Source organism: Bos indicus x Bos taurus, chromosome 1 (genome assembly GCF_003369695.1).
Source record: "Bos indicus x Bos taurus breed Angus x Brahman F1 hybrid chromosome 1, Bos_hybrid_MaternalHap_v2.0, whole genome shotgun sequence".
Classification (NCBI taxonomy): Eukaryota; Metazoa; Chordata; class Mammalia; order Artiodactyla; family Bovidae; genus Bos; species Bos indicus x Bos taurus.
The window spans coordinates 80,586,681-80,601,182 of record NC_040076.1 but is presented as its reverse complement, the minus strand read 5'-3'; the positions used below and the strand labels follow the sequence as shown (position 1 = coordinate 80,601,182).

The window sequence follows — 14,502 nt, the reverse complement described above, 5'->3', positions numbered from 1 at the left end:
TGATCTTGAGAAATCAACATGGGTTAACTGCTAGTAGTTTATGTCAAAGTAACAAATTGTTTCTTTGACAACATTAGGCAGGGAGATGGGGGAAACACCAGTGAGAAGGAGTATCTTGACTTTATCAAGGCCTTTGATAAGATTCCTCTGATAATCTTCTGAAGAAGAATAATTATGGATTGAGTGATAGTACAAGAAGATAAATTATCTTAAAAAGTGCTGTGTATTTATTGAATTGACATCTATCTATCAGGAGCATATATTGGAATGCTCCAGAATGCTGTAATGTTTATCATTTTTTTATTGATGACTTAGTTGAAGAGGTCATACTCATGTTTAGGGACAATAGGAAGCCAGCTGGAAGGGACAGGATACATTCTGGGTGACAGGATCAAAGCCAGAAATATCTGGGCAAGCTGGCAAGAGAGATTAAATTAAACAAAACAAAATTGGGAATAAATGCAAGGGCTCTGTATTTGGGTCCCAGGTAGCATCTCTACAAATATGGGATGGGAGGGCAGCAGCAAGCAGGGGATACAGTTCAAGAGCAAGTTTAAAAGAAAGTTGGGTTTTTTTCAACGGATATGAAACTCAACAGCTATAATTTGTATAGCAGCTAGTTCAGCCTGACAGGGTTTTAACAGAAACATGAGATGTAGAATAAAGGAAGTGATCATCTCATGCCACATGGTGCTGATTAAGCCTTCTTTGAAATGTTATGCTTTATTCATTAAGAATAAAGAAATTAAGAAAAACTGGGGCAAGAGAGTGAGGATGATCCTGGAGCCAGTGACCTTTGGGGGCAGATAGAGCGGTGGGGAGGGCACAGGCCATGGAGTTGGAGCCTGGTTATATCAATAGCTGGCTGTGATTGGATATTGTAGATTCTAACCAAGCCAGTATTTCTATCCAGGGCTGATGATCAACTTCCCTGAGCAGCACAGATGGTGGTGGTTGACTGGTCTGCTCTCTTAGGTTTTGGTCCTCTGGTCAGATCACATTATGGGTGGGTTCCTTTCTCTTGACCTCACCCATCCAGGGACAGTCTTTTATGCCCCCAGGCAAATTTTTACACTCTTGAAATGCCAATGTGTGCATTCTCCAATATGGCAGCTGGAAGCTATATATGGCATTTCAGCACTTAAAATATGACTGAGAAACTGAAAGTTTAATTTTCTTTAATTTTAATGAAGTGAAAATGGCAAGTCACATGTGTAAATACACTGCACAGTTCTAGACAGCTTTCAGATGCGTTTCTGAGACTGATCGATCTGAGCAGAATCAAGATGCATCAAAAGAGAAATGCACAGGGAGCACCCAGCATAGTACCTGGAAAATTCTCTTGTTCAGTCAGCGCACTGAATTGTCTACTGTGCGAAAGTACTAGTTTAGGTGCTGGGGCACAGCGCTAGCTATACTTCTAGGAGTTCACATTTTAGTGGGGGATAGGCAGGTAAGTGGAGAAGGCAATGGCAACCCACTCCAGTACTCTTGCCTGGAGAATCCCATGGACGCAGGAGCCTGGTGGGCTGCCGTCTACAGGGTCGCAGAGAGTCGGACACGACTGAAGCGACTTAGCAGCAGCAGCAGGCAGATAAGTGATGTCACCACAGAGAGCTAAGTGTATGCACAGCTATAGCAGAGAGATCGCTAACCTAGATGAACAGCTGAGGAAGGATTACTAGAAAATTTTAAGACCTGAGCTGAGTCTTAAACAAGTAGACCTCATGCTGGAGGCTCAATGGATATTTATGCCACTTACAAGATTATATTCCAAGGCTGCCAAGCCCACTGCTGGTGGCAGAGGTGGCTGTGGGGCAAACGCAGCCCTAGAGAAAATTCATAGCTAGGGGCAATTAATTTTATTCGAAAATCTCCCCTTTTGTATTGCTTAATTTCTCTTCTGTGGCCATATTTTCTTCACTTGAGGACATTTTTTGCTGATGTGTATAACCTTAATTTTCACTGCATGATTAGTAGTCCCTAACCATGAGTGGGTAGAGGCAGTGGGTAGTTGAGCAGGTGAATTTTGTTACGTATAAAGATAACTCACTATGGTTTGGTTGTGGAATTCTATTACTACTTGGTGTAAACAAACAGCTTGGTGAAAATAGGCAGTGTGTGAAGAAGCTGTCACTGACTGGCTGGGCTGGCTGAATTGGGCTCTGATAGTGATGTACCTTCTAAGAGTGGGGGCTAATCTATTAATTTGTGTGGAGAAGTAGGATGTTATGCCACTTATATTTTACACAGTAGTCTGTTCAAAGGTAGTAAGTGATGTCTAGCCAGAGAATTCTGCAACTGATACTTGTTCACACACGAAAAAACAGGCATGGCCATATAGTGTGTGGTTTTCACAATCACACTTGAGTGTATACATCAGGGAAATATGTGTTATCCCTCCCCCATGAAGCCAGAGGAATGCCCATGAGGGCTGGACTGGTCGTGTGAGGAGACCCTCCTATAGGTCACCTGCTTTGACTGTGGCAGAGTTGCCTCAAGGGGATGGAAGTATAAACTGGTGTATCCTTTTCGAAAACCAGCTTGTCATAATTACTAGGAACTTTCAAACATTCATGCCCTTTGGCCCAGTGATTTAACTTCTGGGCATCTATACACAGGAAGTATTTGGAAATGCCTGCAGGAAGACTGCACAGAGATGTTGTGCAGATTTATGTTGTTGCTAAACACAGAAAACAATTTAAATGACTAACAAAATAATAATACGCAGCCACGTGAAGGACTTTCACTATAATACTATTTAGGAGAAAAAGCAGAGAAGCAATAGCTATAGAGGCTAAGCAACCCCTCAGTTGTTGAACAACCTGGGTTTGAATCCTGACTCTGCTGCTTACAAGTGGTGGGCTTGGGAAGTCCCCTGAACTCTCTGGGGTTGATAATACTGCCTCAGGACTTTTGAGGATTACATGGCACAGAATTTAAAATACTTAACACTTCCAAGTTACGTTGCCAGGCCATGATAAAGTCGCTTCAGTCATGTCCGATTCTTTGTGACCCTATGGACTGTAGCCTGCTTGGGCTCCTCTGTCCATGGGATTCTCCAGGCAAGAATACTGGAGTGGGTTGCTCTGCCCTCATCCAGGGGATCTTCCCCACCCAGGGATCGAACCCATGTCTCCTGTAGCTCCTGTATTATAGGTGGATTCTTTACCGCTGAGCCACCAGGGAAGCCTGCAAGGTACATCAGGCATCCACTAAATGTTGGCTCTCCCTGGACTGTACAATTTCAAGGCATAAAAGCTGGAAAGGAAATATATTAGCCTTGTGGAAATGTCTGTAGTTTGATTCTTTGTACACTTTTCAACTTCCCAACATTCAATGTGAATTATTTTTATACTAAAAATGTATATCATAATGTTGCGATACAACAAGCAACATTTTTTTTTTTTAAGTTTACCACAACAAAAATTGTGCTTCTCTTCCAGAGGATGAGCTAGGGATCAGTAGTAGAGGAAAGAGCTGCTGTTTTATGGGTACTTCCTGGAGCAGAGCCTCAGGCATGCACAGCTGGGACCTCTAGGAGTGCAACTGTTGGTGGCATCCGCCCCCACCTGCTGAAGGTGCTCTGGGATATCTGAGGGGGAGTTGGAACAGATGTCCTTAGTAGTTTTTCCCCTCTCTGAAAGTCTAGATTCCAAGATGCTCTGATTGTTTATTATTATCTCCCCATGTCTTGGTTGATCTGAACCAAACACTGACACGAAACTGTCAGACAGGAAAGACTCATCTGCTTGCTCCCCATTTCCACCCCCTCCCCCCCCCGCCCCAAATGCTTGTAATAACGCCTACCAGTGCTATTCATAAAGGTTAAGGGTGATCCCTAAAGACACGGATGAAAGGAATAGTAGGAAGGTTAGATTAATGGCAGCCTTTTATTCGATAACTATAATTTACCTTCAGAACCGAGGCAAACACAGCCCTTTTAAACTAAACTAAGTCCCCTCCCATCTTAGGACAAAGCTCTGAAATGAGAGGAGCACAAAGTATGTGTGCGTGGGTGACCAAATACTGATGACCTTTGCCCCCTGTGATCTAATACCCTTCGTTGACAACGAGGGGTACCCTGTGCTCCAGCAAGTGACTTTGGGGGGCTGTTTTTAAAACAAAATCTCCCAGGCACCGAAGCAACGGCGTCGTCTCCCCCTTTCGAACCCGAGCCCTGTATTCTCACCAATGCCCCTCATCAGTGATGTTTTCTGGTCCACACCTCCCAAACCAAAGCGCGTTACCCTAAGTCCCGAAAAGAAAAAGGACGAACAGCTCTCTCAGGGCCCTCTCCGGACCGCGAGGTCATCGTATGCTAATAAAGCAGGAGGAGACAGTCGCCCCGAGCCCGCCTGCAAGCGCGCCAGCGGGTTCGCAGCTCTCCCGCGCGCCACTGCGGCGCAGCCACAAATCACCGCGCGTGCCGCAGACCCTTCTGCCCTTCCGCGGGGAAAGAGGGGGGATGCTGAAAGGTCTCCCCGCCACTCTGAGTCCCGCACCTGGGTTGCTCACACCTGGGAGCTGCCTCTTCGCTCCTGTCTCGTGCTTCCCGCTGCAGCGATGGCGCGGATGAGTGCAGCGCATCGGATTCACCTGTAGGGCTTTTTCGAACTCCACAGCCCTCCTCCTCAAATTCTAGTCCACTTGTCCAGAGGAAGAAAATCTCTGAAAGTGCCCGATGAGTGGACTGGTGGAGTTTTCGAAAGCCCCACAGGTGATACTATATGCACGCACATGCACAAACATCTTTTGAGTCCGAAACTAAACAGGTCAACCCGACCTCCCTGACCCTCTTCTCCTTCCGTAGCTTCTATTTGTCAAGGTCTCCGCGTTCTCTTCAGCTTCCCTTTACGCTCCCCCAGCACGGGGGCTTTGTGGAGTCCCCCCAAAGTCCCGGAACCCTGCGGGACGGTCAGAGGTTTGGCGGCCAGACGTTAGAAAAAGTGTCCCCGCTCTTTGCTGCCCTTGTGCACTCTGGGGCGCGAAGTGGATACCAAAGGTAAGTCTAGAAGAGGGGAAATCTGAACAGTTGCTTCAGCACCCTGCGTGGAGCCAGGCCGCCTCCCGCCCGCACACTTTGAGGTTCGGAAGGTCCTTCCAATCAAAGAGGAAGCCGGTGCCCCACCCTGGGCGGCTCCCCGTGCCCTCACACTGCCAGGGGGGCATCTCCTCCTGTAGGGGCTGTGCGGCAGGTGGCATCGTCAGGAGGGGGGCGCTGGCATCGTCAGGAGGGGGGCGCCGTGGCCTCGGCTGCAGCTCCCTCCCCTGGCCGTGGGACCGGCTCCCGCTTTGGCCCCCTTTTCCAACTTGCTACAGCTCGCGACCCCAGCCCGAGCCCCCTCCGCCGCGCGGGCCACGTCTTACCTCTGCAAGCAACACTTGGTTGCGCGGTTCTCCGGCGCGCTCCTTCCTCGGGGCTTATTCCCTTACTTGGGAGGAAAGAGGAACCGAGAGACTGAAAGGGGACCGAGGCTGGCGTCTGGGCGTCTGCCCGCCCGCGCAGCCTTCCCGGGGAGGGGGATGGAGCTCGGGTGGGCGCCGCAGGAGCTCCGGCGGCCCGGTTGGGGTTAGGCGGCGCTGGGGTCTCTGCTCGCCCAGGTACCCGCGGCTCCGGAGCGGTGCGTGTCGGCGGCCAGCTACTACGGCACTGCGGCGCCCTGCCCCTCGCAGCCGGCAAGTCCGGCTGCCACTCTCACGGCGGAGCCCTGCCCCCGGGCGCAGAGCCCGCCCCCGCCACACACCCGCGTGCGCGCGCACACGCGCAATACACCCGCGCGTGCACACACGCGTGAATGCGGTGGGCTCAGAGCGAACCCGCGCCTCTTTGGTGGTTCGGGCACTTCTCACTGGTAGGGCTTCGGTCCGGGAAGGAGGAGTTAGAGGATTTAGAAAGGCTGCAGCAGTGGTGGGCTGCGCAGAGAGGCCCAAGGCCAGGTGACTCAGGGGACAGGGACAACTGTTTGACAAATACCTACAGCTCAGCCAGGGCCTCGGCTGCCTCACTATCTCGACCAAGTCAAAGAAAAACAAAAAATGAAAAGTCAACAAATTTTCTCCGTTTCCTAGGCACTCAGTGTCTCCAGCATCTAAATCATTACCCCTGCCCAAGGGCGCATTTCAGAGGCAGGGGATTGGTGACTGTTCCATCTGAAAAAATTTCTCCCATCGAAGATGTAGGGGGACCATCGCAGCCCACCGAAGTTGGGCTCTGATCGCTGGATCAGGTCTTAGGACTGAGGCTTAATTTCCTTTCTCCTTTACTTTTAGGTGACCACGGGCTGTTTTCCTTCACAGCAAATAGATCACTTCTTACTTTTAAAATGTAGAAAAGCACAGAAAAGGGGCTGGAAGAGAGGGGTAAGGAATGAAGGCCAGCATTGGCCAGGACACTGCTCTTTCCATGACGTGCAGGTCTGTATGGGGTGATGGTGGTGGAGAGGACACTATCTCAGGCATGTCACACCAGCAGAGTGTGTCTGTCCATTTCACACCACATTTAAAGTCATCCAGAGTTTGGCCTCTCATCTGTAAAATATGTAGAGTTTTCCAGTTTCCACAACTGAGAATTCTTTTCTGCCAGCAGGCAGTGAAGGTCCCGGGTCAGGACTGCAGCCAAGAAGCTTTCTGATGATGCTGAGGCACCAAGGGGCCCTGGGGGTCTGGGCATTTGGGGAAGACAAATGGGCATTTGGGGAAGACACTCAAACATGAGTGTCAGATAGCACTGAAGATCCTGATGGTCAGTGTCCATATTGGGCCATTTGTAGGCAAGCCAATGGGGTACATGAGAAACTGAAGCTCAGAGATTTCCCCAGGTTTCACATAGTAGTGAAGGCAGTGCCAATACCAAGAACCTTGTGTTCATACTTCATCTGACTATTCACCTATCATCTATTCTCTCTCATCCTGGCTTGGTTCTTTAAGTTCCCTTCAGTTAGAATGAAATAATCCTGGTGAGGGGGCTCTCAAAGGTCTTTTATCTTTTCTTGTTTCCCTCTTAGTCCCTGACTCATTCATTTCATGACTGTCTATTAAGCTCCTGCTGTGTCGTCAGGCACTTTCCCTTGACTCTAGTCCTGAGCCTTACTTGGGAAAAAAGAGGACCTAAGAGACAGAAAGGGCTTAGAACTGTCTCAGGCTTACTGTATATATTTCCACTCTGCTAGGTTGGGCGGATATGCAAGACAAAATCCTTGCCTTCTGAACCACGTTCTCTGTGGAGGAAAACATGAGTGTGTGCACACACGTGTCACAAGATAACATTCTTGTTCTCTCTAATCTGGATTCCTTCCAAAGAAGGGGAAACTGAGAGAGGACTTGTATGTGGGCGTCATGATGGATCTAGGAGGGGTGCATGCTTATAGGTAGGGGTTGGGGCAACGTTGAGTTGTTCTGCCTATTTGAACAGGAAGGATATAAGCTGGGTGGGAGGAATGGGGAAGACATGCAGAGACAGAATGCAGACACTTGGCTGGGAGTGCACTGAGGAAGAGTAATAAGAGAGAAGCTCCCAGAACAGGGCTGCCAAGCAAGGATTTGGAGAACAGGAGTGCTTGCAAAGATGAGTAAGTACTTTGCTAGGAGGGAGGGTGTTCACTATGAGGTCCCTGTTCTCTACCCTTCCTATGAGATAAATCCTTTGTAAAGGCAGTTTTCCCCTATTTTGTGAGTGGATTCCTTTGGGGAACGCAGGCTGGTGCTGAGTTCAGCATCTGGGTTGATACAGGGTGAGCATGGAGAAGCCTGTGTGGGCAGAAGACTTAAAGACAGCTGGCTCCTGGGTTCCATGCAAATAACATGAAGGAAAAGTGTTGTAGAAGAGATTGAAGCAATGCGGAAGGCAGGGGGCCGGAGGTGGGAAAAAGCACAGACAAGAACAGTTACACTGATTGAGACATCACAGCGGCGGAGGTGAGGTTTGGGCTGGGATGTGAGAGGACAGTAGGGATCTGACACACAGATAAGCAAGACAAGCACAATCTAGGCAGAAGGAAAGCAAAAGCACAGAAGGAGGACTACTCATGGTGAGTTTGGGGCCTTCAGTAGAAAAAAGAAAGTTATTTCTCCATGTTGGAAAGACTCCCTAAGTGTAGACTTCAGGACATGAGTATCAAGGAGCTATGGAAGATGTGCACTTCTTGCTGTTCTTGGTTTGGTTTTGATGGGGAAGGGGCTGGGATGCCTTTGATGCTGGCTTCCCCAAGTAAGGTTTTTTCATCAGAGTGGAGAGTCAGGGAGGGTCAGGTGGCAGAGACATTGTGGTGTTGCTGCCCCCATGAGGAATCAGGTGCCCAGGGTGCCCCATGAGGGGCTGAAGCCCAGGCCCCACCAGCCTAGCTGCGCAGTTCAGCAGAGTCACGTGTTCTGCCTTTTCTCTAATTTGCAGAGAGGCTTGGTGTGGGCTGACAGAAGCCCCGGCTGCTGAGCTCATCCGTCTTTGAAGAGACTAAAGCCCCAGTGAAACAAGTGAGGGTTTATTGAGCGTTTGCTGGAAGCGCAAATGCAGGTGAAGTAGAAAGAGACTGAAGTCAGGAGTAGCTGTGAGCCTGAGCATGTCTCTGCTCTTGGGCTACCGGGTATGGAGGAAGAAGCTTACTTCCTCCCCTCAGAGCATTTGCAACCAGTGTAGGCTATAAAACAAACACGCAAAGCGATTAAGAGGCAATGAAAGACAGTGTAAAATTAAGTGTCAAGTTGTATAGAGCAGATTCTCAGGGCGTGAGAAGGGAGACCTCCTCCAGGCTTTAAGAATCCAGGGAGGTTTCCGGGAGGGGAAGATGGGGCTTCCCAGTGGAGAGGAGAACCCAGGGCTGGAGGCTGGACCGCAGGAGGCCTCTGAGTGTGAGCTTGGCCACTCTAATGCCGTTCCTATTCATGGCCAAGCACTGTGATGAGTCACCTTTGTTTCTGAGAGACGGGGCATTTTTGGATGTTTAACTGGCTCAACACTTTACATTCCCTGAGACTTCAGTGTTGGCAGCTCACACTCGCCATGTTGCTCTGGGAACACATCATCCAAGCCGGCAGCTGACGCCTGATCTCTATTGCCAAGGCAAAGCTGGGGCTGAGTCAGGTACCTGTGTCTGGAAATTTTTAAGTTGGACTGTCTCTGACAAGCTGAGTGAACGGCACGTGACGCTGTGTATAGCTGCGGCCATGGAGGTAGGGTCAGAGAATCTAGCCAGGCCCCCTGGCTTCAATCAAGTCCCTGCTTGGGGAGGCTCAGTTTACTTCATTTTTCTCGGCCTCACTTTTCTCATTTATAAAATAAAAAAATTATGCTAGATTCTCTCCACGCTGCCTTCCACCCAGTATTTCGTGATTTCATAATTAGTAGGCTCTTTCCATTTTATCAAATAGGTACTAGATGGGAACAGATATTTACCAAGCCCTGACTTCGCTTTTCTCTCTGCTTTGGCTGTGAAGGGTGTGCTTGGGAGAAATTGTGATGCTGTGGATGGGGACAGAGGTTTTGCCAGGAACAGGTTATGTGGATCCAGCCCTGGGAGTGTAGGCAGGTCACCCCATCTGCAGGCCTCCATTTTCTTATTGGTAAGAGAAGGAGGTTGGAAATGGTGTCTACAACCTTTTCTGGCTTTGCTACTGTGTTAAGGAAGTATTGTCAACTGAACAACTTGTATGTACTGCCTCTTAACTGGAGTGAACCACCTCCTCAAGGCTGGCTTGGAAAATAACCATAATAACAACTTTTAAGCTTGGGGGAAAGCACAGGAGAGAAACCATGAGGTTAAGAGTAATAAGCAGACCATCCAGATGGAGTTGGAAGACCTGGGTCTGTGTCTCTAGCCTCAGTTTCCTCTTCTGTAAAATGGAACTAGCAATACCTGCACCACTGGGTAGGGTAATGATTAGATGAAGAATTAATTATTAAATTAAATGGAGAATATGTGCAAATGCTTTGTGTATTTAGAATTGTGGTACCCCACTCCAGTACTCTTGCCTGGAAAATCCCATGGACAGAGGAGCCTGGAAGGCTGCAGTCCATGGGGTCGCTGAGGGTTGGACATGACTGAGCGACTTCACTTTCACTCTTCACTTTCATGCATTGGAGAAGGAAATGGCAACCCACTCCAGTGTTCTTGCCTGGAGAATCCCAGGGACGGGGGAGCCTGGTGGGCTGCCGTCTATGGGGCTGCACAGAGTCGAACACAACTGAAGTGACTTAGCAGCATGCAAATAATGAATAGTTATTAAAGATAGTCAGTTACTGTAACACAGACTATTTAAAAAACACATACACATACAAAACAACAACGACAAAATCCCCAGTTATATTATTTACTCATCTGCTTCCTGGGAAGCAGCAATTTGGGTCAGCAACTGTCTCCATGCTGCTAAGGAGGGTAATATTTTAACACAAAAACTTAATAAAGGAGTTGGCCGGACTTTGCCCCCTGCCTAGAATTCTGCAGTGTCACAGTGGATTTATTTGGAAAAGGAGGAGAAACCCCCCATCCAAGGTCCTGCTTTGATTGTTGCCTGTCACGAGAGGGCTGGTGGGAGGAAGAGAGGAGAAGCATGAGGACACAGAGACAAAGCGAGAAGCCTGCTCGCTTCCTGTTGTATTTTGGGCAATGGATGCTTCACTTCATGCTTTTTAATGAGCTTGTAAAGAGGCTAATTTTGGTTCACCCACATTACTCTGGATCTGTTTTATGCTGTGTCTGGTCAGAAGACACTGCTGTGGAATTCTTCACTGCTGTCCCAAAAGGGGAAGCTTTTCTGGGGACCCCTGGGAAGAACCACAGGGAGGAAAAGCTTCCAATTCCATAAATGACCATGTGCTTCAAAGCCTGTCCAACTCACACAATTTTTGAGAGAATCAGTCCATTTTTAGAAATACTAGTCACCTCTTTATCTCTTGTTAACCAGTTTAGGGGGACAAAATGGCACAATATGTTAGAAATTAGGGGGGTCCTAAGTGCTGGCCCCTCTCACCCATTCTCCAAACCTGCTGATGCTGGAATTACTTTCTGAAAGCAGACACCCCAAAGCCTCCCTCTGCTTGAAAGCTTTCAAGGCCTCAGATCCCTCTTTCTTAAAAAGGACATCATAACACAGTGCATAGGTTTTGACGGAGTTTAGAAGAAACATCTATTAAAAAATTAACACAGTGTCAGCCACATAAGTTCTCAGTGAATTACTGTGGTTGCTGCTTTAGAATATTCCCTAAAATGGCATATGAGGTCCTCCATGAAATGATCCCAGCTTACTCACCTGCTTCCGCTTCTGGTAGGCCTTTCAAGGACTCGGTCCACACACTGACTGGCTTCATCATCCCAACACACCTCGGGCCTACCCTTTTCTGTATCCTACTCAGGCTCCTCCCTCAGCATGAAGAGCTGCCTTTTTTCTCTCTCTACTGCGTGTGTGCTCAGTTACTCATTTGTGTCCAATTCTGTGACCCCATGGACTGTAGCCTGCCAGGCTTCTCTGTCCATGGGATTTCCCAGGCAAGAATTCTGGAGTGGGTTGCCATGCCTTCCTCCCAGGGATCGAACCAGTGTCTCCTGCTTGGCAGGTGAGTTCTTTACCGCTGAGCCACCTGGTGCCACGTCTTAAATGCGTACTGCTGAAGTTACTTTTCCTCTCTCCTCTACTCCCATTGAGATTTAGATAACATTTACCCTAGTACTTAGCAACAGGCTGCCTCCTATAATGGTTACCTGCATGTGCTTCACACCCACTGCCCTGCCTCATCCCTGGGACGGCAATTGATCCTCCTTAGACTCATCTTAATCATCTTCCTATCACTCAGGGAAAGTATTGTGCATAGTAGGGGATCAATAATATTGGATTGAGTTTAATGAAGACAGATTTAAAGAAGACCTCCTTGTTGGCCCTGAGATTCTATCACTGAGGGAAGGTTGATCCCCACTTTCGAATCTTCTAAAGAGCTACCAGTCACTGAGCACTTATCGTGTGACAGACACGACTCATATGTTAACCCTCCTGAGAGCCACGTGGAAGTGCCGTCAGCGTCACTTTACACTGGAGACTCGATTGCTCGAGGTCACCCAGGCAGTAAGCTGTGGAGCCTGTACCAGAAACCTGAACCCGTGATGAGCACCTCTCTGCTTCTTTGGAGTGTCTCTCCCACACTGTACTTGCCTGAATGTTCATCCTTTAGCACTCGTGAACAAAGTGAACTGTATGATATAAAACTGTTTTTTTTGTTGCTTTGTTGTATTTTTTGCTATTGTCCTGCTTCTCCAAGTATCAGTAGTTGTAGAGCACTATGATAATATGAATAAATAACCACTTGTTAAACACTTATGTATCTAGCACTTTATACAGACACACACACACACATTAATTCTATAAAGAAGATGTTATTAATCCCAATCTACAGGGAGTTTAACTGGGGACTTCCCAGGTGGTTCAGTGGTAAAGAATCCATCTGCCAATGCGGGAGAAGAGGGTTTGATCCCTGGATGGAGAAGATCCCCTGGAGTAGGAAATGACAACCCACTCCAGTATTCTTGCCTGGGAAATCCCAAGGACAGTGGAGCCTGGAGGGCTACAGTCCATGGGGTCACCAAGAGTTGGGCGCGACTGAGCAGCAGCTTTGTTTTGTTTGTATTGGCAGGGAAGCACTGATAGTTTCTTTCATCTCTCTGACATATTCTCTTAAACCTAAACCCTTACATATCTTGTCAAGTGGCAGGTAGTCCCTGGTTGCCTTATTCCACTGATGAACGGAAACAGGAAGAGAAAGAAGGGGCAAGGGGTTGTACTAGAGAGACAGTCTGAGGAGACAGACCTAAATCAGCTGAGGTGATGTTCCTTCCCCTCCATCTGGCAGTCCTCCGGGTATGGTCCTCAGATCAAACACTCTCCTGAGTGCTTGTTAAAATGCATATTACTGGGCTCTACCTCCCTGGTGGCTCAGATGGTAAAGAATCCACCTTCAGGTTGGTAGACCTGGGTTTGATCCCTGGGTTGGGAAGATCCCTTGGAGGAGGGCATGCCAACCCACTCCAGTATTCTTGCCTGGAGAATCCCCATGGACAGAAGAGCCTGGAAGGCTACAATGCATGGGAATCCAAAGAGTTGGGCTCTACCTCAGACCCAGCCAATCTGCTTCACTGGGGACAGAAGCCAGAAATTGGCACTTTCTGCAGGTGACTCACCTGGACTCTGAAATCTGAGCACCACAGCCTGGCTCCTGTCAGGGATCCCTTTCAACTGCAGCTGTTCCCAATGAAACTGCCATTTTCTCAAATTATTAGCATCCATAATAAAGAGAAACCATTCAAATTTTCCTTTTATTGTTTCTCAGTATTGCCCCTGGTCCAAAGGCTATTATGTAATTTGACACATTGCCTATGTCTATTTCATGATGTTTAAAAGAAAAAGTTCCCTTCCCAGAATAGCTTTATTGCTTCCTATTATTTTTCTTTACAAATATCACCAGTTATAACTACATTGTCAGTTACTTTTCTTAACATGGTTCCATGAAAAAGTGTATTCTGAATTTCAAACAACAATTTCATAAATAGACTTTCAGAACACAACATGTTCCTAAGTAGGGAACTGACTGTATTTTATGATTTTTGTCATTATTTGTCTCCGAGAAAAAGATTTTTACAGTTAGCCCTAGAAGGATGTGAATTGGGAGACTGGGTTTTCCCAAATTCCTTCTCTCGGAACTCTGGCTAGCTTCATAGCTTTCTTGGTCTGCAGATTGTTTCTAGGTGTTCCTGGGAGCTTTGCCAATCTGGGATATATAAACTACAGGTGTAGGAAATAGACATTTTTTCTCATTTGTGCTTTTCTTCATTGAACAAATGCTTCTTGGGCACCTCAGTGTACAGATGTTTTGCTAGGCCAAGACTCAGACAGGAGTCTTGCTGTCTGTCCTCATGGGGCTGAGGCTAGTAGTGGAGCAAAAATTGCCAACTGCCCAGGGAAGGAATGGGCTTCCCCAGGGGCTCAGCAGTAAGGAATCCACCTGCAATGCAGGAGACACGGGAGATGTGGGTTCAATCCCTGGGGCAGGGAGATCCCCTGGAGGAGGAAGTGGCAACCAGCTCCAATATTCTTGCCAGAACAGTCCATGGGGTCACAAATCAGAGACAACGGAGCACGCGTGCAGGAAAGGAGTTGGTGGTGAGAAGGGTGCTATGGAGTTAAGGTCTAAAGGGAAGAGAATCAAGCAGTTAGTGGCAGAAGGATGAGAAAAATTCCATGCACCCACCAGGAGTTCTTCTTCTCCTTCTGTATACTGGGAGGAGATATTCCATTGCTTTGAGTGATCCCCATCTATGCTGGCCGAGCCATGCACACCAGCAGATGTTCCCTCAATATCTGTGACAACAGTAAAAACTCTGTGCCGGGGTGTCAGGGCAGGCTGGAGGCAGAGGGCATAGACTAGGGCCATTTTTCAAGTGGGTGCAGGACAGGAGACGCCAACTGAGAAGGGGAGGACCAGAAGGACCCTGCATTCTGTGGCTTTGTAGGGTCTGGGAGCGC

General features: G+C 48.1%; 1 protein-coding gene across 3 annotated transcripts in view; it reads right to left on the bottom strand.

Moving 5' to 3' along the window:
- The window catches only part of DGKG (diacylglycerol kinase gamma), a 226,520-nt gene extending 220,794 nt beyond the window's left edge, over positions 1–5,726 (bottom strand). For all 3 annotated transcript variants that reach the window (XM_027538801.1, XM_027538802.1, XM_027538806.1), the window contains exon 1: positions 5,371–5,726. The gene's annotated coding sequence lies outside the window, so the exon portion shown is untranslated. The remainder of the gene's footprint in view (positions 1–5,370) is intronic.
- Between the last annotated feature and the right edge of the window lie 8,776 nt (positions 5,727–14,502).